Source organism: Podarcis vaucheri (assembly GCF_965113315.1).
Source record: "Podarcis vaucheri genome assembly, contig: SUPER_11_unloc_1, whole genome shotgun sequence".
NCBI lineage: Eukaryota > Metazoa > Chordata > Lepidosauria > Squamata > Lacertidae > Podarcis > Podarcis vaucheri.
The window spans coordinates 1,496,755-1,520,773 of record NW_028118808.1 but is presented as its reverse complement, the minus strand read 5'-3'; positions in this window follow the sequence as shown (position 1 = coordinate 1,520,773).

Sequence of the window (24,019 nt, the reverse complement as noted above, 5' to 3'; positions counted from 1 at the left end):
ATCACAGGACAAGAAATCAGCCCTCAAAAACTTAACTGGCAGAAAATATTTTTTGGAAAAAATCCCTAAGCCCCGGGGTCACAATTTCAGCAAAAATCTGACTTTTGGCAATTCACTCAAAAATGGTGCCAGAAGCTTGCAAATGATCCCCTGAAAGCTTTGGCGAAGTAAACAGAAGGCTTTTTATCACAGGACAAGAAATCAGCCCTCAAAAACTTAAGAGGCAGAAAATATTTTTTTGAAAAAATCCCTAAGCCCCGGGGTCACGATTTCAGCAAAAATCTGACTTTTGGCAATTCACTCAAAAATGGTGCCAGAAGCTGGCAAATGATCCCCTGAAAGCTTTGGCACTCGAAACAGAAGTCTTTTTATCACAGGACAAGAAATCAGCCCTCAAAAACGTAACCGGCAGAAAATATTTTTTTGAAAAAATCCCTAAGCCCCGGGGTCACAATTTCAGCAAAAATCTGACTTTTGGCAGTTCACTCAAAAATGGTGCCAGAAGCTTGCAAATGATCCCCTGAAAGCTTTGGCGATGGAAACAGAAGGCTTTTTATCACAGGACAAGAAATCAGCCCTCAAAAACTTAACCGGCAGAAAATATTTTTTTGAAAAAATCCCTAAGCCCCGGGGTCACAATTTCAGCAAAAATCTGACTTTTGGCAATTCACTCAAAAATGCTGCCAGAAGCTTGCAAATGATCCCCTGAAAGCTTTGGCGATGGAAACAGAAGGCTTTTTATCACAGGACAAGAAATCAGCCCTCAAAAACTTAAGAGGCAGAAAATATTTTTTGGAAAAAACCCCTAAGCCCCGGGGTCACGATTTCTGCAAAAATCTGACTTTTGGCAGTTCACTCAAAAATGGTGCCAGAAGCTTGCAAATGATCCCCTGAAAGCTTTGGCGATGGAAACAGAAGGCTTTTTATCACAGGACAAGAAATCAGACCTCAAAAACTTAACCGGCAGAAAATATTTTTTTGAAAAAATCCCTAAGCCCCGGGGTCACAGTTTCAGCAAAAATCTGACTTTTGGCAATTCACTCAAAAATGGTGCCAGAAGCTTGCAAATGATCCCCTGAAAGCTTTGGCGATGGAAACAGAAGGCTTTTTATCACAGGACAAGAAATCAGCCCTCAAAAACTTAACCGGCAGAAAATATTTATTTGAAAAAATCCCTAAGCCCCGGGGTCACAATTTCAGCAAAAATCTGACTTTTGGCAATTCACTCAAAAATGGTGCCAGAAGCTTGCAAATGATCCCCTGAAAGCTTTGGCGATGTAAACAGAAGGCTTTTTATCACAGGACAAGAAATCAGCCCTCAAAAACTTAAGCGGCAGAAAATATTTTTTTGAAAAAATCCCTAAGCCCCGGGGTCACGATTTCAGCAAAAATCTGACTTTTGGCAGTTCACTCAAAAATGGTGCCAGAAGCTTGCAAATGATCCCCTGAAAGCTTTTGCCTTGGAAACAGAAGTCTTTTTATCACAGGACAAGAAATCAGCCCTCAAAAACTTAAGCGGCAGAAAATATTTTTTTGAAAAAATCCCTAAGCCCCGGGGTCACAATTTCAGCAAAAATCTGACTTTTGGCAATTCACTCAAAAATGGTGCCAGCAGCTTGCAAATGATCCCCTGAAAGCTTTGGCGATGGAAACAGAAGGCTTTTTATCACAGGACAAGAAATCAGCCCTCAAAAACTTAACCGGCAGAAAATATTTTTTTGAAAAAATCCCTAAGCCCCGGGGTCACAATTTCAGCAAAAATCTGACTTTTGGCAATTCACTCAAAAATGGTGCCAGAAGCTTGCAAATGATGCCCTGAAAGCTTTGGCGATGTAAACAGAAGGCTTTTTATCACAGGACAAGAAATCAGCCCTCAAAAACGTAACCGGCAGAAAATATTTTTTTGAAAAAATCCCTAAGCCCCGGGGTCACAATTTCAGCCAAAAATCTGAATTTTGGCAATTCACTCAAAAATGGTGCCAGAAGCTTGCAAATGATCCCCTGAAAGCTTTGGCGATCGAAACAGAAGGCTTTTTATCACAGGACAAGAAATCAGCCCTCAAAAACGTAACCGGCAGAAAATATTTTTTTGAAAAAATCCCTAAGCCCCGGGGTCACGATTTCAGCAAAAATCTGACTTTTGGCAGTTCACTCAAAAATGGTGCCAGAAGCTTGCAAATGATCCCCTGAAAGCTTTGGCGATGGAAACAGAAGGCTTTTTATCACAGGACAAGAAATCAGCCCTCAAAAACGTAACCGGCAGAAAATATTTTTTTGAAAAAATCCCTAAGCCCCGGGGTCACAATTTCAGCAAAAATCTGACTTTTGGCAATTCACTCAAAAATGGTGCCAGAAGCTTGCAAATGATGCCCTGAAAGCTTTGGCGATGTAAACAGAAGGCTTTTTATCACAGGACAAGAAATCAGCCCTCAAAAACGTAACCGGCAGAAAATATTTTTTTGAAAAAATCCCTAAGCCCCGGGGTCACGATTTCAGCAAAAATCTGACTTTTGGCAGTTCACTCAAAAATGGTGCCAGAAGCTTGCAAATGATCCCCTGAAAGCTTTGGCGAAGGAAACAGAAGGCTTTTTATCACAGGACAAGAAATCAGCCCTCAAAAACGTAACCGGCAGAAAATATTTTTTTGAAAAAATCCCTAAGCCCCGGGGTCACGATTTCAGCAAAAATCTGACTTTTGGCAGTTCACTCAAAAATGGTGCCAGAAGCTTGCAAATGATCCCCTGAAAGCTTTGGCGATGGAAACAGAAGGCTTTTTATCACAGGACAAGAAATCAGCCCTCAAAAACGTAACCGGCAGAAAATATTTTTTTGAAAAAATCCCTAAGCCCCGGGGTCACAATTTCAGCAAAAATCTGACTTTTGGCAATTCACTCAAAAATGGTTCCAAGAACTTAAAAATGCTCCCCTGAAAGCTTTGGCGATGGAAACAGAAGGCTTTTTATCACCGGACAAGAAATCAGCCCTCAAAAACGTAACCGGCAGAAAATATTTTTTTGAAAAAATCCCTAAGCCCCGGGGTCACAATTTCAGCAAAAATCTGACTTTTGGCAATTCACTCAAAAATGGTCCCAAGAGCTTAAAAATGCTCCCCTGAAAGCTTTGGCGATGGAAACAGAAGGCTTTTTATCACAGGACAAGAAATCAGCCCTCAAAAACGTATCCGGCAGAAAATATTTTTTTGAAAAAATCCCTAAGCCCCGGGGTCACAATTTCAGCAAAAATCTGACTTTTGGCAGTTCACTCAAAAATGGTGCCAGAAGCTTGCAAATGATCCCCTGAAAGCTTTGGCGATGGAAACAGAAGGCTTTTTATCACAGGACAAGAAATCAGCCCTCAAAAACTTAACCGGCAGAAAATATTTTTTTGAAAAAATCCCTAAGCCCCGAAGTCACGATTTCAGCAAAAATCTGACTTTTGGCAATTCACTCAAAAATGGTGCCAGAAGCTTGCAAATGATCCCCTGAAAGCTTTGGCGATGGAAACAGAAGGCTTTTTATCACAGGACAAGAAATCAGCCCTCAAAAACTTAACCGGCAGAAAATATTTTTTTGAAAAAATCCCTAAGCCCCGGGGTCACAATTTCAGCAAAAATCTGACTTTTGGCAATTCACTCAAAAATGGTGCCAGAAGCTTGCAAATGATCCCCTGAAAGCTTTGGCGATGGAAACAGAAGGCTTTTTATCACAGGACAAGAAATCAGCCCTCAAAAACTTAACCGGCAGAAAATATTTTTTTGAAAAAATCCCTAAGCCCCGGGGTCACAATTTCAGCAAAAATCTGACTTTTGGCAGTTCACTCAAAAATGGTGCCAGAAGCTTGCAAATGATCCCCTGAAAGCTTTGGCGATGGAAACAGAAGGCTTTTTATCACAGGACAAGAAATCAGCCCTCAAAAACTTAACCGGCAGAAAATATTTTTTTGAAAAAATCCCTAAGCCCCGAAGTCACGATTTCAGCAAAAATCTGACTTTTGGCAATTCACTCAAAAATGGTGCCAGAAGCTTGCAAATGATCCCCTGAAAGCTTTGGCGATGGAAACAGAAGGCTTTTTATCACAGGACAAGAAATCAGCCCTCAAAAACTTAACCGGCAGAAAATATTTTTTTGAAAAAATCCCTAAGCCCCGGGGTCACAATTTCAGCAAAAATCTGACTTTTGGCAATTCACTCAAAAATGGTGCCAGAAGCTTGCAAATGATCCCCTGAAAGCTTTGGCGATGGAAACAGAAGGCTTTTTATCACAGGACAAGAAATCAGCCCTCAAAAACTTAACCGGCAGAAAATATTTTTTTGAAAAAATCCCTAAGCCCCGGGGTCACAATTTCAGCAAAAATCTGACTTTTGGCAATTCACTCAAAAATGGTGCCAGAAGCTTGCAAATGATCCCCTGAAAGCTTTGGCGATGGAAACAGAAGGCTTTTTATCACAGGACAAGAAATCAGCCCTCAAAAACTTAACCGGCAGAAAATATTTATTTGAAAAAATCCCTAAGCCCCGGGGTCACAATTTCAGCAAAAATCTGACTTTTGGCAATTCACTCAAAAATGGTGCCAGAAGCTTGCAAATGACCCCCTGAAAGCTTTGGCGATGTAAACAGAAGGCTTTTTATCACAGGACAAGAAATCAGCCCTCAAAAACTTAAGCGGCAGAAAATATTTTTTTGAAAAAATCCCTAAGCCCCGGGGTCACGATTTCAGCAAAAATCTGACTTTTGGCAGTTCACTCAAAAATGGTGCCAGAAGCTTGCAAATGATCCCCTGAAAGCTTTTGCCTTGGAAACAGAAGTCTTTTTATCACAGGACAAGAAATCAGCCCTCAAAAACTTAAGCGGCAGAAAATATTTTTTTGAAAAAATCCCTAAGCCCCGGGGTCACAATTTCAGCAAAAATCTGACTTTTGGCAATTCACTCAAAAATGGTGCCAGCAGCTTGCAAATGATCCCCTGAAAGCTTTGGCGATGGAAACAGAAGGCTTTTTATCACAGGACAAGAAATCAGCCCTCAAAAACTTAACCGGCAGAAAATATTTTTTTGAAAAAATCCCTAAGCCCCGGGGTCACAATTTCAGCAAAAATCTGACTTTTGGCAATTCACTCAAAAATGGTGCCAGAAGCTTGCAAATGATGCCCTGAAAGCTTTGGCGATGTAAACAGAAGGCTTTTTATCACAGGACAAGAAATCAGCCCTCAAAAACGTAACCGGCAGAAAATATTTTTTTGAAAAAATCCCTAAGCCCCGGGGTCACAATTTCAGCCAAAAATCTGAATTTTGGCAATTCACTCAAAAATGGTGCCAGAAGCTTGCAAATGATCCCCTGAAAGCTTTGGCGATCGAAACAGAAGGCTTTTTATCACAGGACAAGAAATCAGCCCTCAAAAACGTAACCGGCAGAAAATATTTTTTTGAAAAAATCCCTAAGCCCCGGGGTCACGATTTCAGCAAAAATCTGACTTTTGGCAGTTCACTCAAAAATGGTGCCAGAAGCTTGCAAATGATCCCCTGAAAGCTTTGGCGATGGAAACAGAAGGCTTTTTATCACAGGACAAGAAATCAGCCCTCAAAAACGTAACCGGCAGAAAATATTTTTTTGAAAAAATCCCTAAGCCCCGGGGTCACGATTTCAGCAAAAATCTGACTTTTGGCAGTTCACTCAAAAATGGTGCCAGAAGCTTGCAAATGATCCCCTGAAAGCTTTGGCGATGGAAACAGAAGGCTTTTTATCACAGGACAAGAAATCAGCCCTCAAAAACGTAACCGGCAGAAAATATTTTTTTGAAAAAATCCCTAAGCCCCGGGGTCACAATTTCAGCAAAAATCTGACTTTTGGCAATTCACTCAAAAATGGTTCCAAGAGCTTAAAAATGCTCCCCTGAAAGCTTTGGCGATGGAAACAGAAGGCTTTTTATCACCGGACAAGAAATCAGCCCTCAAAAACGTAACCGGCAGAAAATATTTTTTTGAAAAAATCCCTAAGCCCCGGGGTCACAATTTCAGCAAAAATCTGACTTTTGGCAATTCACTCAAAAATGGTCCCAAGAGCTTAAAAATGCTCCCCTGAAAGCTTTGGCGATGGAAACAGAAGGCTTTTTATCACAGGACAAGAAATCAGCCCTCAAAAACGTATCCGGCAGAAAATATTTTTTTGAAAAAATCCCTAAGCCCCGGGGTCACGATTTCAGCAAAAAACTGACTTTTGGCAGTTCACTCAAAAATGGTGCCAGAAGCTTGCAAATGATCCCCTGAAAGCTTTGGCGATGGAAACAGAAGGCTTTTTATCACAGGACAAGAAATCAGCCCTCAAAAACGTATCCGGCAGAAAATATTTTTTTGAAAAAATCCCTAAGCCCCGGGGTCACGATTTCAGCAAAAATCTGACTTTTGGCAATTCACTCAAAAATGGTGCCAGAAGCTTGCAAATGATGCCCTGAAAGCTTTGGCGATGTAAACAGAAGGCTTTTTATCACAGGACAAGAAATCAGCCCTCAAAAACGTAACCAGCAGAAAATATTTTTTTGAAAAAATCCCTAAGCCCCGGGGTCACAATTTCAGCCAAAAATCTGAATTTTGGCAATTCACTCAAAAATGGTGCCAGAAGCTTGCAAATGATCCCCTGAAAGCTTTGGCGATCGAAACAGAAGGCTTTTTATCACAGGACAAGAAATCAGCCCTCAAAAACGTAACCGGCAGAAAATATTTTTTTGAAAAAATCCCTAAGCCCCGGGGTCACGATTTCAGCAAAAATCTGACTTTTGGCAGTTCACTCAAAAATGGTGCCAGAAGCTTGCAAATGATCCCCTGAAAGCTTTGGCGATGGAAACAGAAGGCTTTTTATCACAGGACAAGAAATCAGCCCTCAAAAACGTAACCGGCAGAAAATATTTTTTTGAAAAAATCCCTAAGCCCCGGGGTCACGATTTCAGCAAAAATCTGACTTTTGGCAGTTCACTCAAAAATGGTGCCAGAAGCTTGCAAATGATCCCCTGAAAGCTTTGGCGATGGAAACAGAAGGCTTTTTATCACAGGACAAGAAATCAGCCCTCAAAAACGTAACCGGCAGAAAATATTTTTTTGAAAAAATCCCTAAGCCCCGGGGTCACAATTTCAGCAAAAATCTGACTTTTGGCAATTCACTCAAAAATGGTTCCAAGAGCTTAAAAATGCTCCCCTGAAAGCTTTGGCGATGGAAACAGAAGGCTTTTTATCACAGGACAAGAAATCAGCCCTCATAAACTTAACCGGCAGAAAATATTTTTTTGAAAAAATCCCTAAGCCCCGGGGTCACAATTTCAGCAAAAATCTGACTTTTGGCAGTTCACTCAAAAATGGTGCCAGAAGCTTGCAAATGATCCCCTGAAAGCTTTTGCCTTGGAAACAGAAGTCTTTTTATCACAGGACAAGAAATCAGCCCTCAAAAACTTAAGCGGCAGAAAATATTTTTTTGAAAAAATCCCTAAGCCCCGGGGTCACAATTTCAGCAAAAATCTGACTTTTGGCAATTCACTCAAAAATGGTGCCAGCAGCTTGCAAATGATCCCCTGAAAGCTTTGGCGATGGAAACAGAAGGCTTTTTATCACAGGACAAGAAATCAGCCCTCAAAAACTTAACCGGCAGAAAATATTTTTTTGAAAAAATCCCTAAGCCCCGGGGTCACAATTTCAGCAAAAATCTGACTTTTGGCAATTCACTCAAAAATGGTGCCAGAAGCTTGCAAATGATGCCCTGAAAGCTTTGGCGATGTAAACAGAAGGCTTTTTATCACAGGACAAGAAATCAGCCCTCAAAAACGTAACCGGCAGAAAATATTTTTTTGAAAAAATCCCTAAGCCCCGGGGTCACAATTTCAGCCAAAAATCTGAATTTTGGCAATTCACTCAAAAATGGTGCCAGAAGCTTGCAAATGATCCCCTGAAAGCTTTGGCGATCGAAACAGAAGGCTTTTTATCACAGGACAAGAAATCAGCCCTCAAAAACGTAACCGGCAGAAAATATTTTTTTGAAAAAATCCCTAAGCCCCGGGGTCACGATTTCAGCAAAAATCTGACTTTTGGCAGTTCACTCAAAAATGGTGCCAGAAGCTTGCAAATGATCCCCTGAAAGCTTTGGCGATGGAAACAGAAGGCTTTTTATCACAGGACAAGAAATCAGCCCTCAAAAACGTAACCGGCAGAAAATATTTTTTTGAAAAAATCCCTAAGCCCCGGGGTCACGATTTCAGCAAAAATCTGACTTTTGGCAGTTCACTCAAAAATGGTGCCAGAAGCTTGCAAATGATCCCCTGAAAGCTTTGGCGATGGAAACAGAAGGCTTTTTATCACAGGACAAGAAATCAGCCCTCAAAAACGTAACCGGCAGAAAATATTTTTTTGAAAAAATCCCTAAGCCCCGGGGTCACAATTTCAGCAAAAATCTGACTTTTGGCAATTCACTCAAAAATGGTTCCAAGAGCTTAAAAATGCTCCCCTGAAAGCTTTGGCGATGGAAACAGAAGGCTTTTTATCACCGGACAAGAAATCAGCCCTCAAAAACGTAACCGGCAGAAAATATTTTTTTGAAAAAATCCCTAAGCCCCGGGGTCACAATTTCAGCAAAAATCTGACTTTTGGCAATTCACTCAAAAATGGTCCCAAGAGCTTAAAAATGCTCCCCTGAAAGCTTTGGCGATGGAAACAGAAGGCTTTTTATCACAGGACAAGAAATCAGCCCTCAAAAACGTATCCGGCAGAAAATATTTTTTTGAAAAAATCCCTAAGCCCCGGGGTCACGATTTCAGCAAAAAACTGACTTTTGGCAGTTCACTCAAAAATGGTGCCAGAAGCTTGCAAATGATCCCCTGAAAGCTTTGGCGATGGAAACAGAAGGCTTTTTATCACAGGACAAGAAATCAGCCCTCAAAAACGTATCCGGCAGAAAATATTTTTTTGAAAAAATCCCTAAGCCCCGGGGTCACGATTTCAGCAAAAATCTGACTTTTGGCAATTCACTCAAAAATGGTGCCAGAAGCTTGCAAATGATGCCCTGAAAGCTTTGGCGATGTAAACAGAAGGCTTTTTATCACAGGACAAGAAATCAGCCCTCAAAAACGTAACCAGCAGAAAATATTTTTTTGAAAAAATCCCTAAGCCCCGGGGTCACAATTTCAGCCAAAAATCTGAATTTTGGCAATTCACTCAAAAATGGTGCCAGAAGCTTGCAAATGATCCCCTGAAAGCTTTGGCGATCGAAACAGAAGGCTTTTTATCACAGGACAAGAAATCAGCCCTCAAAAACGTAACCGGCAGAAAATATTTTTTTGAAAAAATCCCTAAGCCCCGGGGTCACGATTTCAGCAAAAATCTGACTTTTGGCAGTTCACTCAAAAATGGTGCCAGAAGCTTGCAAATGATCCCCTGAAAGCTTTGGCGATGGAAACAGAAGGCTTTTTATCACAGGACAAGAAATCAGCCCTCAAAAACGTAACCGGCAGAAAATATTTTTTTGAAAAAATCCCTAAGCCCCGGGGTCACGATTTCAGCAAAAATCTGACTTTTGGCAGTTCACTCAAAAATGGTGCCAGAAGCTTGCAAATGATCCCCTGAAAGCTTTGGCGATGGAAACAGAAGGCTTTTTATCACAGGACAAGAAATCAGCCCTCAAAAACGTAACCGGCAGAAAATATTTTTTTGAAAAAATCCCTAAGCCCCGGGGTCACAATTTCAGCAAAAATCTGACTTTTGGCAATTCACTCAAAAATGGTTCCAAGAGCTTAAAAATGCTCCCCTGAAAGCTTTGGCGATGGAAACAGAAGGCTTTTTATCACAGGACAAGAAATCAGCCCTCAAAAACGTAACCGGCAGAAAATATTTTTTTGAAAAAATCCCTAACCCCCGGGGTCACAATTTCAGCAAAAATCTGACTTTTGGCAATTCACTCAAAAATGGTGCCAGAAGCTTGCAAATGATCCCCTGAAAGCTTTGGCGATGTAAACAGAAGGATTTTTATCACAGGACAAGAAATCAGCCCTCAAAAACGTAACCGGCAGAAAATATTTTTTTGAAAAAATTCCTAAGCACCGGGGTCACGATTTCAGCAAAAATCTGACTTTTGGCAATTCACTCAAAAATGGTGCCAGAAGCTTGCAAATGATCCCCTGAAAGCTTTGGCGATGGAAACAGAAGGCTTTTTATCACAGGACAAGAAATCAGCCCTCAAAAACTTAACCGGCAGAAAATATTTTTTTGAAAAAATCCCTAAGCCCCGGCGTCACGATTTCAGCAAAAATCTGACTTTTGGCAATTCACTCAAAAATGGTTCCAAGAGCTTAAAAATGCTCCCCTGAAAGCTTTGGCGATGGAAACAGAAGGCTTTTTATCACAGGACAAGAAATCAGCCCTCAAAAACGTATCCGGCAGAAAATATTTTTTTGAAAAAATCCCTAAGTCCCGGGGTCACAATTTCAGCAAAAATCTGACTTTTGGCAGTTCACTCAAAAATGGTGCCAGAAGCTTGCAAATGATCCCCTGAAAGCTTTGGCGATGGAAACAGAAGGCTTTTTATCACAGGACAAGAAATCAGCCCTCAAAAACTTAACCGGCAGAAAATATTTTTTTGAAAAAATCCCTAAGCCCCGAAGTCACGATTTCAGCAAAAATCTGACTTTTGGCAATTCACTCAAAAATGGTGCCAGAAGCTTGCAAATGATCCCCTGAAAGCTTTGGCGATGGAAACAGAAGGCTTTTTATCACAGGACAAGAAATCAGCCCTCAAAAACTTAACCGGCAGAAAATATTTTTTTGAAAAAATCCCTAAGCCCCGGGGTCACAATTTCAGCAAAAATCTGACTTTTGGCAATTCACTCAAAAATGGTGCCAGAAGCTTGCATATGATCCCCTGAAAGCTTTGACGATGGAAACAGAAGGCTTTTTATCACAGGACAAGAAATCAGCCCTCAAAATCTTAACCGGCAGAAAATATTTTTTTGAAAAAATCCCTAAGCCCCGGGGTCACAATTTCAGCAAAAATCTGACTTTTGGCAATTCACTCAAAAATGGTTCCAAGAGCTTAAAAATGCTCCCCTGAAAGCTTTGGCGATGGAAACAGAAGGCTTTTTATCACCGGACAAGAAATCAGCCCTCAAAAACGTAACCGGCAGAAAATATTTTTTTGAAAAAATCCCTAAGCCCCGGGGTCACAATTTCAGCAAAAATCTGACTTTTGGCAATTCACTCAAAAATGGTCCCAAGAGCTTAAAAATGCTCCCCTGAAAGCTTTGGCGATGGAAACAGAAGGCTTTTTATCACAGGACAAGAAATCAGCCCTCAAAAACGTATCCGGCAGAAAATATTTTTTTGAAAAAATCCCTAAGCCCCGGGGTCACGATTTCAGCAAAAAACTGACTTTTGGCAGTTCACTCAAAAATGGTGCCAGAAGCTTGCAAATGATCCCCTGAAAGCTTTGGCGATGGAAACAGAAGGCTTTTTATCACAGGACAAGAAATCAGCCCTCAAAAACGTATCCGGCAGAAAATATTTTTTTGAAAAAATCCCTAAGCCCCGGGGTCACGATTTCAGCAAAAATCTGACTTTTGGCAGTTCACTCAAAAATGGTGCCAGAAGCTTGCAAATGATCCCCTGAAAGCTTTGGCGATGGAAACAGAAGGCTTTTTATCACAGGACAAGAAATCAGCCCTCAAAAACGTAACCGGCAGAAAATATTTTTTTGAAAAAATCCCTAACCCCCGGGGTCACAATTTCAGCAAAAATCTGACTTTTGGCAATTCACTCAAAAATGGTGCCAGAAGCTTGCAAATGATCCCCTGAAAGCTTTGGCGATGTAAACAGAAGGCTTTTTATCACAGGACAAGAAATCAGCCCTCAAAGACGTAACCGGCAGAAAATATTTTTTTGAAAAAATTCCTAAGCACCGGGGTCACGATTTCAGCAAAAATCTGACTTTTGGCAATTCACTCAAAAATGGTGCCAGAAGCTTGCAAATGATCCCCTGAAAGCTTTGGCGATGGAAACAGAAGGCTTTTTATCACAGGACAAGAAATCTGCCCTCAAAAACTTAACCGGCAGAAAATATTTTTTTGAAAAAATCCCTAAGCCCCGGCGTCACGATTTCAGCAAAAATCTGACTTTTGGCAATTCACTCAAAAATGGTTCCAAGAGCTTAAAAATGCTCCCCTGAAAGCTTTGGCGATGGAAACAGAAGGCTTTTTATCACAGGACAAGAAATCAGCCCTCAAAAACGTATCCGGCAGAAAATATTTTTTTGAAAAAATCCCTAAGTCCCGGGGTCACAATTTCAGCAAAAATCTGACTTTTGGCAGTTCACTCAAAAATGGTGCCAGAAGCTTGCAAATGATCCCCTGAAAGCTTTGGCGATGGAAACAGAAGGCTTTTTATCACAGGACAAGAAATCAGCCCTCAAAAACTTAACCGGCAGAAAATATTTTTTTGATAAAATCCCTAAGCCCCGAAGTCACGATTTCAGCAAAAATCTGACTTTTGGCAATTCACTCAAAAATGGTGCCAGAAGCTTGCAAATGATCCCCTGAAAGCTTTGGCGATGGAAACAGAAGGCTTTTTATCACAGGACAAGAAATCAGCCCTCAAAAACTTAACCGGCAGAAAATATTTTTTTGAAAAAATCCCTAAGCCCCGGGGTCACAATTTCAGCAAAAATCTGACTTTTGGCAATTCACTCAAAAATGGTGCCAGAAGCTTGCATATGATCCCCTGAAAGCTTTGACGATGGAAACAGAAGGCTTTTTATCACAGGACAAGAAATCAGCCCTCAAAATCTTAACCGGCAGAAAATATTTTTTTGAAAAAATCCCTAAGCCCCGGGGTCACAATTTCAGCAAAAATCTGACTTTTGGCAATTCACTCAAAAATGGTTCCAAGAGCTTAAAAATGCTCCCCTGAAAGATTTGGCGATGGAAACAGAAGGCTTTTTATCACAGGACTAGAAATCAGCCCTCAAAAACGTAACCAGCAGAAAATATTTTTTTGAAAAAATCCCTAAGCCCCGGGGTCACGATTTCAGCAAAAATCTGACTTTTGGCAGTTCACTCAAAAATGGTGCCAGAAGCTTGCAAATGATCCCCTGAAAGCTTTGGCGATGGAAACAGAAGGCTTTTTATCACAAGACAAGAAATCAGCCCTCAAAAACTTAACCGGCAGAAAATATTTTTTTGAAAAAATCCCTAAGCCCCGGGGGCACAATCTCAGCAAAAATCTGACTTTTGGCAATTCACTCAAAAATGGTGCCAACCTGTTGTAAATTGTCACATGAAAGCTTTGGCGATGGAAACAGAAGGCTTTTTATTACAGGACAAGAAATCAGCCCTCAAAAACTTAACCGGCAGAAAATATTTTTTTGAAAAAATCCCTAAGCCCCGGGGTCACAATTTCAGCAAAAATCTGACTTTTGGCAATTCACTCAAAAATGGTGCCAGAAGCTTGCAAATGATCCCCTGAAAGGTTTGGCACTCGAAACAGAAGGCTTTTTATCACAGGACAAGAAATCAGGCCTCAAAAACGTAACCGGCAGAATTTTTTTTTTGAAAAAATCCCTAAGCCCCGGGGTCACAATTTCAGCCAAAATATGACTTTTGGCAATTCACTCAAAAATGGTGCCAGAAGCTTGCAAATGATCCCCTGAAAGCTTTGGCGATGGAAACAGAAGGCTTTTTATCACAGGACAAGAAATCAGCCCTCAAAAACTTAAGAGGCAGAAAATATTTTTTTGAAAAAATCCCTAAGCCCCGGGGTCACGATTTCAGCAAAAATCTGACTTTTGGCAATTCTCTCAAAAATGGTGCCAGAAGCTTGCATATGATCCCCTGAAAGCTTTGGCGATGGAAACAGAAGGCTTTTTATCACAGGACAAGAAATCAGCCCTCAAAAACTTAACCGGCAGAAAATATTTTTTTGAAAAAATCCCTAAGCCCCGGGGTCACAATTTCAGCAAAAATCTGACTTTTGGCAATTCACTCAAAAATGGTGCCAGAAGCTTGCAAATGATCCCCTGAAAGCTTTGGCGATGGAAACAGAAGGCTTTTTATCACAGGACAAGAAATCAGCCCTCAAAAACTTAACCGGCAGAAAATATTTTTTTGAAAAAATCCCTAAGCCCCGGGGTCACAATTTCAGCAAAAATCTGACTTTTGGCAATTCACTCAAAAATGGTTCCAAGAGCTTAAAAATGCTCCCCTGAAAGATTTGGCGATGGAAACAGAAGGCTTTTTATCACAAGACAAGAAATCAGCCCTCAAAAATTTAACCGGCAGAAAATATTTTTTTGAAAAAATCCCTAAGCCCCGGGGTCACAATTTCAGCAAAAATCTGACTTTTGGCAGTTCACTCAAAAATGGTGCCAGAAGCTTGCAAATGATCCCCTGAAAGCTTTGGCGATGGAAACAGAAGGCTTTTTATCACAAGACAAGAAATCAGCCCTCAAAAACTTAACCGGCAGATAATATTTTTTTGAAAAAATCCCTAAGCCCCGGGGTCACAATTTCAGCAAAAATCTGACTTTTGGCAATTCACTCAAAAATGGTGCCAGAAGCTTGCAAATGATCCCCTGAAAGCTTTGGCGATGGAAACAGAAGGCTTTTTATCACAGGACAAGAAATCAGCCCTCAAAAACTTAACTGGCAGAAAATATTTTTTGGAAAAAATCCCTAAGCCCCGGGGTCACAATTTCAGCAAACATCTGACTTTTGGCAATTCACTCAAAAATGGTGCCAGAAGCTTTGGCGATGGAAACAGAATTCTTTTTATCACAGGACAAGAAATCAGCCCTCATAAACTTAACCGGCAGAAAATATTTTTTTGAAAAAATCCCTAAGCCCCGGGGTCACAATTTCAGCAAAAATCTGACTTTTGGCAATTCACTCAAAAATGGTGCCAGAAGCTTGCAAATGATCCGCTGAAAGGTTTGGCGATGGAAACAGAAGGCTTTTTATCACAGGACAAGAAATCAGCCCTCAAAAACTAAACCGGCAGAAATTTTTTTTGAAAAATTCCCTAAGCCCCGGGGTCACGATTTCAGCAAAAATCTGACTTTTGGCAATTCACTCAAAAATGGTGCCAGAAGCTGGCAAATGATCCCCTGAAAGCTTTGGCGATGGAAACAGAAGGCTTTTTATCACAGGACTAGAAATCAGCCCTCAAAAACGTAACCGGCAGAAAATATTTTTTTGAAAAAATCCCTAAGCCCCGGGGTCACGATTTCAGCAAAAATCTGACTTTTGGCAATTCACTCAAAAATGGTGCCAGAAGCTGGCAAATGATCCCCTGAAAGCTTTGGCGATGGAAACAGAAGGCTTTTTATCACAGGACTAGAAATCAGCCCTCAAAAACGTAACCGGCAGAAAATATTTTTTTGAAAAAATCCCTAAGCCCCGGGGTCACGATTTCAGCAAAAATCTGACTTTTGGCAGTTCACTCAAAAATGGTGCCAGAAGCTTGCAAATGATCCCCTGAAAGCTTTGGCGATGGAAACAGAAGGCTTTTTATCACAAGACAAGAAATCAGCCCTCAAAAACTTAACCGGCAGAAAATATTTTTTTGAAAAAATCCCTAAGCCCCGGGGTCATAATTTCAGCAAAAATCTGACTTTTGGCAATTCACTCAAAAATGGTGCCAGAAGCTTGCAAATGATCCCCTGAAAGGTTTGGCACTCGAAACAGAAGGCTTTTTATCACAGGACAAGAAATCAGGCCTCAAAAACGTAACCGGCAGAAATTTTTTTTTGAAAAAATCCCTAAGCCCCGGGGTCACAATTTCAGCCAAAATATGACTTTTGGCAATTCACTCAAAAATGGTGCCAGAAGCTTGCAAATGATCCCCTGAAAGCTTTGGCGATGGAAACAGAAGGCTTTTTATCACAGGACAAGAAATCAGCCCTCAAAAACTTAAGAGGCAGAAAATATTTTTTTGAAAAAATCCCTAAGCCCCGGGGTCACGATTTCAGCAAAAATCTGACTTTTGGCAATTCTCTCAAAAATGGTGCCAGAAGCTTGCATATGATCCCCTGAAAGCTTTGGCGATGGAAACAGAAGGCTTTTTATCACAGGACAAGAAATCAGCCCTCAAAAACTTAACCGGCAGAAAATATTTTTTTGAAAAAATCCCTAAGCCCCGGGGTCACAATTTCAGCAAAAATCTGACTTTTGGCAATTCACTCAAAAATGGTGCCAGAAGCTTGCAAATGATCCCCTGAAAGCTTTGGCGATGGAAACAGAAGGCTTTTTATCACAGGACAAGAAATCAGCCCTCAAAAACTTAACCGGCAGAAAATATTTTTTTGAAAAAATCCCTAAGCCCCGGGGTCACAATTTCAGCAAAAATCTGACTTTTGGCAATTCACTCAAAAATGGTTCCAAGAGCTTAAAAATGCTCCCCTGAAAGATTTGGCGATGGAAACAGAAGGCTTTTTATCACAAGACAAGAAATCAGCCCTCAAAAACTTAACCGGCAGAAAATATTTTTTTGAAAAAATCCCTAAGCCCCGGGGTCACAATTTCAGCAAAAATCTGACTTTTGGCAGTTCACTCAAAAATGGTGCCAGAAGCTTGCAAATGATCCCCTGAAAGCTTTGGCGATGGAAACAGAAGGCTTTTTATCACAAGACAAGAAATCAGCCCTCAAAAACTTAACCGGCAGAACATATTTTTTTGAAAAAATCCCTAAGCCCCGGGGTCACAATTTCAGCAAAAATCTGACTTTTGGCAATTCACTCAAAAATGGTGCCAGAAGCTTGCAAATGATCCCCTGAAAGCTTTGGCGATGGAAACAGAAGGCTTTTTATCACGGGACAAGAAATCAGCCCTCAAAAACTTAACTGGCAGAAAATATTTTTTGGAAAAAATCCCTAAGCCCCGGGGTCACAATTTCAGCAAACATCTGACTTTTGGCAATTCACTCAAAAATGGTGCCAGAAGCTTTGGCGATGGAAACAGAATTCTTTTTATCACAGGACAAGAAATCAGCCCTCATAAACTTAACCGGCAGAAAATATTTTTTTGAAAAAATCCCTAAGCCCCGGGGTCACAATTTCAGCAAAAATCTGACTTTTGGCAATTCACTCAAAAATGGTGCCAGAAGCTTGCAAATGATCCGCTGAAAGCTTTGGCGATGGAAACAGAAGGCTTTTTATCACAGGACAAGAAATCAGCCCTCAAAAACTAAACCGGCAGAAATTTTTTTTGAAAAATTCCCTAAGCCCCGGGGTCACGATTTCAGCAAAAATCTGACTTTTGGCAATTCACTCAAAAATGGTGCCAGAAGCTGGCAAATGATCCCCTGAAAGCTTTGGCACTCGAAACAGAAGTCTTTTTATCACAGGACAAGAAATCAGCCCTCAAAAACGTAACCGGCAGAAAATATTTTTTTGAAAAAATCCCTAAGCCCCGGGGTCACAATTTCAGCAAAAAACTGACTTTTGGCAATTCACTCAAAAATGGTGCCAGAAGCTTGCAAATGATCCCCTGAAAGCTTTGGCGATGTAAACAGAAGGCTTTTTATCACAGGACAAGAAATCAGCCCTCAAAAACTTAACCGGCAGAAAATATTTTTTTGAAAAAATCCCTAAGCCCCGGGGTCACAATTTCAGCAAAAATCTGACTTTTGGCAATTCACTCAAAAATGGTGCCAGAAGCTTGCAAATGATCCCCTGAAAGCTTTGGCGATGGAAACAGAAGGCTTTTTATCACAGGACAAGAAATCAGCCCTCAAAAACTTAACCGGCAGAAAATATTTTTTTGAAAAAATCCCTAAGCCCCGGGGTCACAATTTCAGCAAAAATCTGACTTTTGGCAATTCACTCAAAAATGGTTCCAAGAGCTTAAAAATGCTCCCCTGAAAGATTTGGCGATGGAAACAGAAGGCTTTTTATCACAGGACTAGAAATCAGCCCTCAAAAACGTAACCGGCAGAAAATATTTTTTTGAAAAAATCCCTAAGCCCCGGGGTCACGATTTCAGCAAAAATCTGACTTTTGGCAGTTCACTCAAAAATGGTGCCAGAAGCTTGCAAATGATCCCCTGAAAGCTTTGGCGATGGAAACAGAAGGCTTTTTTATCACAAGACAAGAAATCAGCCCTCAAAAACTTAACCGGCAGAAAATATTTTTTTGAAAAAATCCCTAAGCCCCGGGGTCACAATTTCACCAAAAATCTGACTTTTGGCAATTCACTCAAAAATGGTGCCAACCTGTTGTAAATTGTCACCTGAAAGCTTTGGCGATGGAAACAGAAGGCTTTTTATCACAGGACAAGAAATCAGCCCTCAAAAACTTAACCGGCAGAAAATATTTTTTTGAAAAAATCCCTAAGCCCCGGGGTCACAATTTCAGCAAAAATCTGACTTTTGGCAATTCACTCAAAAATGGTGCCAGAAGCTTGCAAATGATCCCCTGAAAGCTTTGGCGATGTAAACAGAAGGCTTTTTATCACAGGACAAGAAATCAGCCCTCAAAAACTTAACCGGCAGAAAATATTTTTTTGAAAAAATCCCTAAGCCCCGGGGTCACAATTTCAGCAAAAATCTGACTTTTGGCAATTCACTCAAAAATGGTTCCAAGAGCTTAAAAATGCTCCCCTGAAAGCTTTGGCGATGGAAACAGAAGGCTTTTTATCACAGGACAAGAAATCAGCCCTCAAAAACGTAACCGGCAGAAAATATTTTTTTGAAAAAATCCCTAAGCCCCGGGGTCACGATTTCAGCAAAAATCTGACTTTTGGCAATTCACTCAAAAATGATGCCAGAAGCTTGCAAATGATCCCCTGAAAGCTTTGGCGATGGAAACAGAAGGCTTTTTATCACAGGACAAGAAGTCAGCCCTCAAAAACTTAACCGGCAGAAAATATTTTTTTGAAAAAATCCCTAAGCCCCGGGGTCACAATTTCAGCAAAAATCTGACTTTTGGCAATTCACTCAAAAATGGTGCCAGAAGCTTGCAAATGATCCCCTGAAAGCTTTGGCGATGGAAACAGAAGGCTTTTTATCACAGGACAAGAAATCAGCCCTCAAAAACTTAACCGGCAGAAAATATTTTTTTGAAAAAATCCCTAAGCCCCGGGGTCACAATTTCAGCAAAAATCTGACTTTTGGCAATTCACTCAAAAATGGTGCCATAAGCTTGCAAATGATCCCCTGAAAGCTTTGGCGATGGAAACAGAAGGCTTTTTATCACAGGACAAGAAATCAGCCCTCAAAAACTTAACCGGGAGAAAATATTTTTTTGAAAAAATCCCTTAGGCCCCGGGGTCACGATTTCAGCAAAAATCTGACTTTTGGCAATTCACTCAAAAATGGTGCCAACCGGTTGTAAATTGTCACCTGAAAGCTTTGGCGATGGAAACAGAAGGCTTTTTATCACAGGACAAGAAATCAGCCCTCAAAAACTTAACCGGCAGAAAATATTTTTTTGAAAAAATCCCTAAGCCCCGGGGTCACAATTTCAGCAAAAATATGACTTTTGGCAATTCACTCAAAAATGGTGCCAGAAGCTTGCAAATGATCCCCTGAAAGCTTTCGCGATGTAAACAGAAGGCTTTTTATCACAGGACAAGAAATCAGCCCTCAAAAACTTAACCGGCAGAAAATATTTTTTTGAAAAAATCCCTAAGCCCCGGGGTCACAATTTCAGCAAAAATCTGACTTTTGGCAATTCACTCAAAAATGGTGCCAGAAGCTTGCAAATGATCCCCTGAAAGCTTTGGCGATCGAAACAGAAGGCTTTTTATCACAGGACAAGAAATCAGCCCTCAAAAACTTAACCGGCAGAAAATATTTTTTTGAAAAAATCCCTAAGCCCCGGGGTCACAATTTCAGCAAAAATCTGACTTTTGGCAATTCACTCAAAAATGGTTCCAAGAGCTTAAAAATGCTCCCCTGAAAGCTTTGGTAATGGAAACAGAAGGCTTTTTATCACAGGACAAGAAATCAGCCCTCAAAAACGTAACCGGCAGAAAATATTTTTTTGAAAAAATCCCTAAGCCCCGGGGTCACAATTTCAGCAAAAATCTGACTTTTGGCAATTCACTCAAATATGGTGCCAGAAGCTTTGGCGATGGAAACAGAATTCTTTTTATCACAGGACAAGAAATCAGCCCTCATAAACTTAACCGGCAGAAAATATTTTTTTGAAAAAATCCCTAAGCCCCGGGGTCACAATTTCAGCAAAAATCTGACTTTTGGCAATTCACTCAAATATGGGGCCAGAAGCTTTGGCGATGGAAACAGAATTCTTTTTATCACAGGACAAGAAATCAGCCCTCATAAACTTAACCGGCAGAAAATATTTTTTTGAAAAAATCCCTAAGCCCCGGGGTCACAATTTCAGCAAAAATCTGACTTTTGGCAATTCACTCAAAAATGGTGCCAGAAGCTTGCAAATGATCCCCTGAAAGCTTTGGCGATGGAAACAGAAGGCTTTTTATCACAGGACAAGAAATCAGCCCTCAAAAACGTAACCGGCAGAATTTTTTTTTGAAAAATTCCCTAAGCCCCGGGGTCACGATTTCAGCAAAAATCTGACTTTTGGCAATTCACTCAAATATGGTGCCAGAAGCTGGCAAATGATCCCCTGAAAGCTTTGGCACTCGAAACAGAAGTCTTTTTATCACAGGACAAGAAATCAGCCCTCAAAAACGTAACCGGCAGAAAATATTTTTTTGAAAAAATCCCAAAGCCCCGTGGTCACAATTTCAGCAAAAATCTGACTTTTGGCAGTTCACTCAAAAATGGTGCCAGAAGCTTGCAAATGATCCCCTGAAAGCTTTGGCGATGGAAACAGAAGGCTTTTTATCACAGGACAAGAAATCAGCCCTGAAAAACTTAACGGGCAGAAAATATTTTTTTGAAAAAATCCCTAAGCCCCGGGGTCACAATTTCAGCAAAAATCTGATTTTTTGGCAGTTCACTCAAAAATGGTGCCAGAGGCTTGCAAATGATCCCAGTAAGCTTTGGCGATGGAAACAGAAGGCTTTTTATCACAGGACAAGAAATCAGCCCTCATAAACTTAACCGGCAGAAAATATTTTTTTGAAAAAATCCCTAAGCCCCGGGGTCACAATTTCAGCAAAAATCTGACTTTTGGCAATTCACTCAAAAATGGTGCCAGAAGCTTGCAAATGATCCGCTGAAAGCTTTGGCGATGGAAACAGAAGGCTTTTTATCACAGGACAAGAAATCAGCCCTCAAAAACTAAACCGGCAGAATTTTTTTTTGAAAAATTCCCTAAGCCCCGGGGTCACGATTTCAGCAAAAATCTGACTTTTGGCAATTCACTCAAAAATGGTGCCAGAAGCTGGCAAATGATCCCCTGAAAGCTTTGGCACTCGAAACAGAAGTCTTTTTATCACAGGACAAGAAATCAGCCCTCAAAAACGTAACCGGCAGAAAATATTTTTTTGAAAAAATCCCTAAGCCCCGGGGTCACAATTTCAGCAAAAATCTGACTTTTGGCAATTCACTCAAAAATGGTGCCAGAAGCTTGCAAATGATCCCCTGAAAGCTTTGGCGATGGAAACAGAAGGCTTTTTATCACAGGACAAGAAATCAGCCCTCAAAAACTTAACCGGCAGAAAATATTTTTTTGAAAAAATCCCTAAGCCCCGGGGTCACAATTTCAGCAAAAATCTGACTTTTGGCAATTCACTCAAAAATGGTTCCAAGAGCTTAAAAATGCTCCCCTGAAAGATTTGGCGATGGAAACAGAAGGCTTTTTATCACAGGACTAGAAATCAGCCCTCAAAAACGTAACCGGCAGAAAATATTTTTTTGAAAAAATCCCTAAGCCCCGGGGTCACGATTTCAGCAAAAATCTGACTTTTGGCAGTTCACTCAAAAATGGTGCCAGAAGCTTGCAAATGATCCCCTGAAAGCTTTGGCGATGGAAACAGAAGGCTTTTTTATCACAAGACAAGAAATCAGCCCTCAAAAACTTAACCGGCGGAAAATATTTTTTTGAAAAAATCCCTAAGCCCCGGGGTCACAATTTCAGCAAAAATCTGACTTTTGGCAATTCACTCAAAAATGGTGCCAACCTGTTGTAAATTGTCACCTGAAAGCTTTGGCGATGGAAACAGAAGGCTTTTTATCACAGGACAAGAAATCAGCCCTCAAAAACTTAACCGGCAGAAAATATTTTTTTGAAAAAATCCCTAAGCCCCGGGGTCACAATTTCAGCAAAAATCTGACTTTTGGCAATTCACTCAAAAATGGTGCCAGAAGCTTGCAAATGATCCCCTGAAAGCTTTGGCGATGTAAACAGAAGGCTTTTTATCACAGGACAAGAAATCAGCCCTCAAAAACTTAACCGGCAGAAAATATTTTTTTGAAAAAATCCCTAAGCCCCGGGGTCACAATTTCAGCAAAAATCTGACTTTTGGCAATTCACTCAAAAATGGTTCCAAGAGCTTAAAAATGCTCCCCTGAAAGCTTTGGCGATGGAAACAGAAGGCTTTTTATCACAGGACAAGAAATCAGCCCTCAAAAACGTAACCGGCAGAAAATATTTTTTTGAAAAAATCCCTAAGCCCCGGGGTCACGATTTCAGCAAAAATCTGACTTTTGGCAGTTCACTCAAAAATGATGCCAGAAGCTTGCAAATGATCCCCTGAAAGCTTTGGCGATGGAAACAGAAGGCTTTTTATCACAGGACAAGAAGTCAACCCTCAAAAACTTAACTGGCAGAAAATATTTTTTTGAAAAAATCCCTAAGCCCCGGGGTCACAATTTCAGCAAAAATCTGACTTTTGGCAATTCACTCAAAAATGGTGCCAGAAGCTTGCAAATGATCCCCTGAAAGCTTTGGCGATGGAAACAGAAGGCTTTTTATCACAGGACAAGAAATCAGCCCTCAAAAACTTAACCGGCAGAAAATATTTTTTTGAAAAAATCCCTAAGCCCCGGGGTCACAATTTCAGCAAAAATCTGACTTTTGGCAATTCACTCAAAAATGGTGCCATAAGCTTGCAAATGATCCCCTGAAAGCTTTGGCGATGGAAACAGAAGGCTTTTTATCACAGGACAAGAAATCAGCCCTCAAAAACTTAACCGGGAGAAAATATTTTTTTGAAAAAATCCCTTAGGCCCCGGGGTCACGATTTCAGCAAAAATCTGACTTTTGGCAATTCACTCAAAAATGGTGCCAACCGGTTGTAAATTGTCACCTGAAAGCATTGGCGATGGAAACAGAAGGCTTTTTATCACAGGACAAGAAATCAGCCCTCAAAAACTTAACCGGCAGAAAATATTTTTTTGAAAAAATCCCTAAGCCCCGGGGTCACAATTTCAGCAAAAATATGACTTTTGGCAATTCACTCAAAAATGGTGCCAGAAGCTTGCAAATGATCCCCTGAAAGCTTTCGCGATGTAAACAGAAGGCTTTTTATCACAGGACAAGAAATCAGCCCTCAAAAACTTAACCGGCAGAAAATATTTTTTTGAAAAAATCCCTAAGCCCCGGGGTCACAATTTCAGCAAAAATCTGACTTTTGGCAATTTACTCAAAAATGGTGCCAGAAGCTTGCAAATGATCCCCTGAAAGCTTTGGCGATCGAAATAGAAGGCTTTTTATCACAGGACAAGAAATCAGCCCTCAAAAACTTAACCGGCAGAAAATATTTTTTTGAAAAAATCCCTAAGCCCCGGGGTCACAATTTCAGCAAAAATCTGACTTTTGGCAATTCACTCAAAAATGGTTCCAAGAGCTTAAAAATGCTCCCCTGAAAGCTTTGGTAATGGAAACAGAAGGCTTTTTATCACAGGACAAGAAATCAGCCCTCAAAAACGTAACCGGCAGAAAATATTTTTTTGAAAAAATCCCTAAGCCCCGGGGTCACAATTTCAGCAAAAATCTGACTTTTGGCAATTCACTCAAAAATGGTGCCAGAAGCTTGCAAATGATCCCCTGAAAGCTTTGGCGATGGAAACAGAAGGCTTTTTATCACAGGACAAGAAATCAGCCCTCAAAAACTTAACTGGGAGAAAATATTTTTTTGAA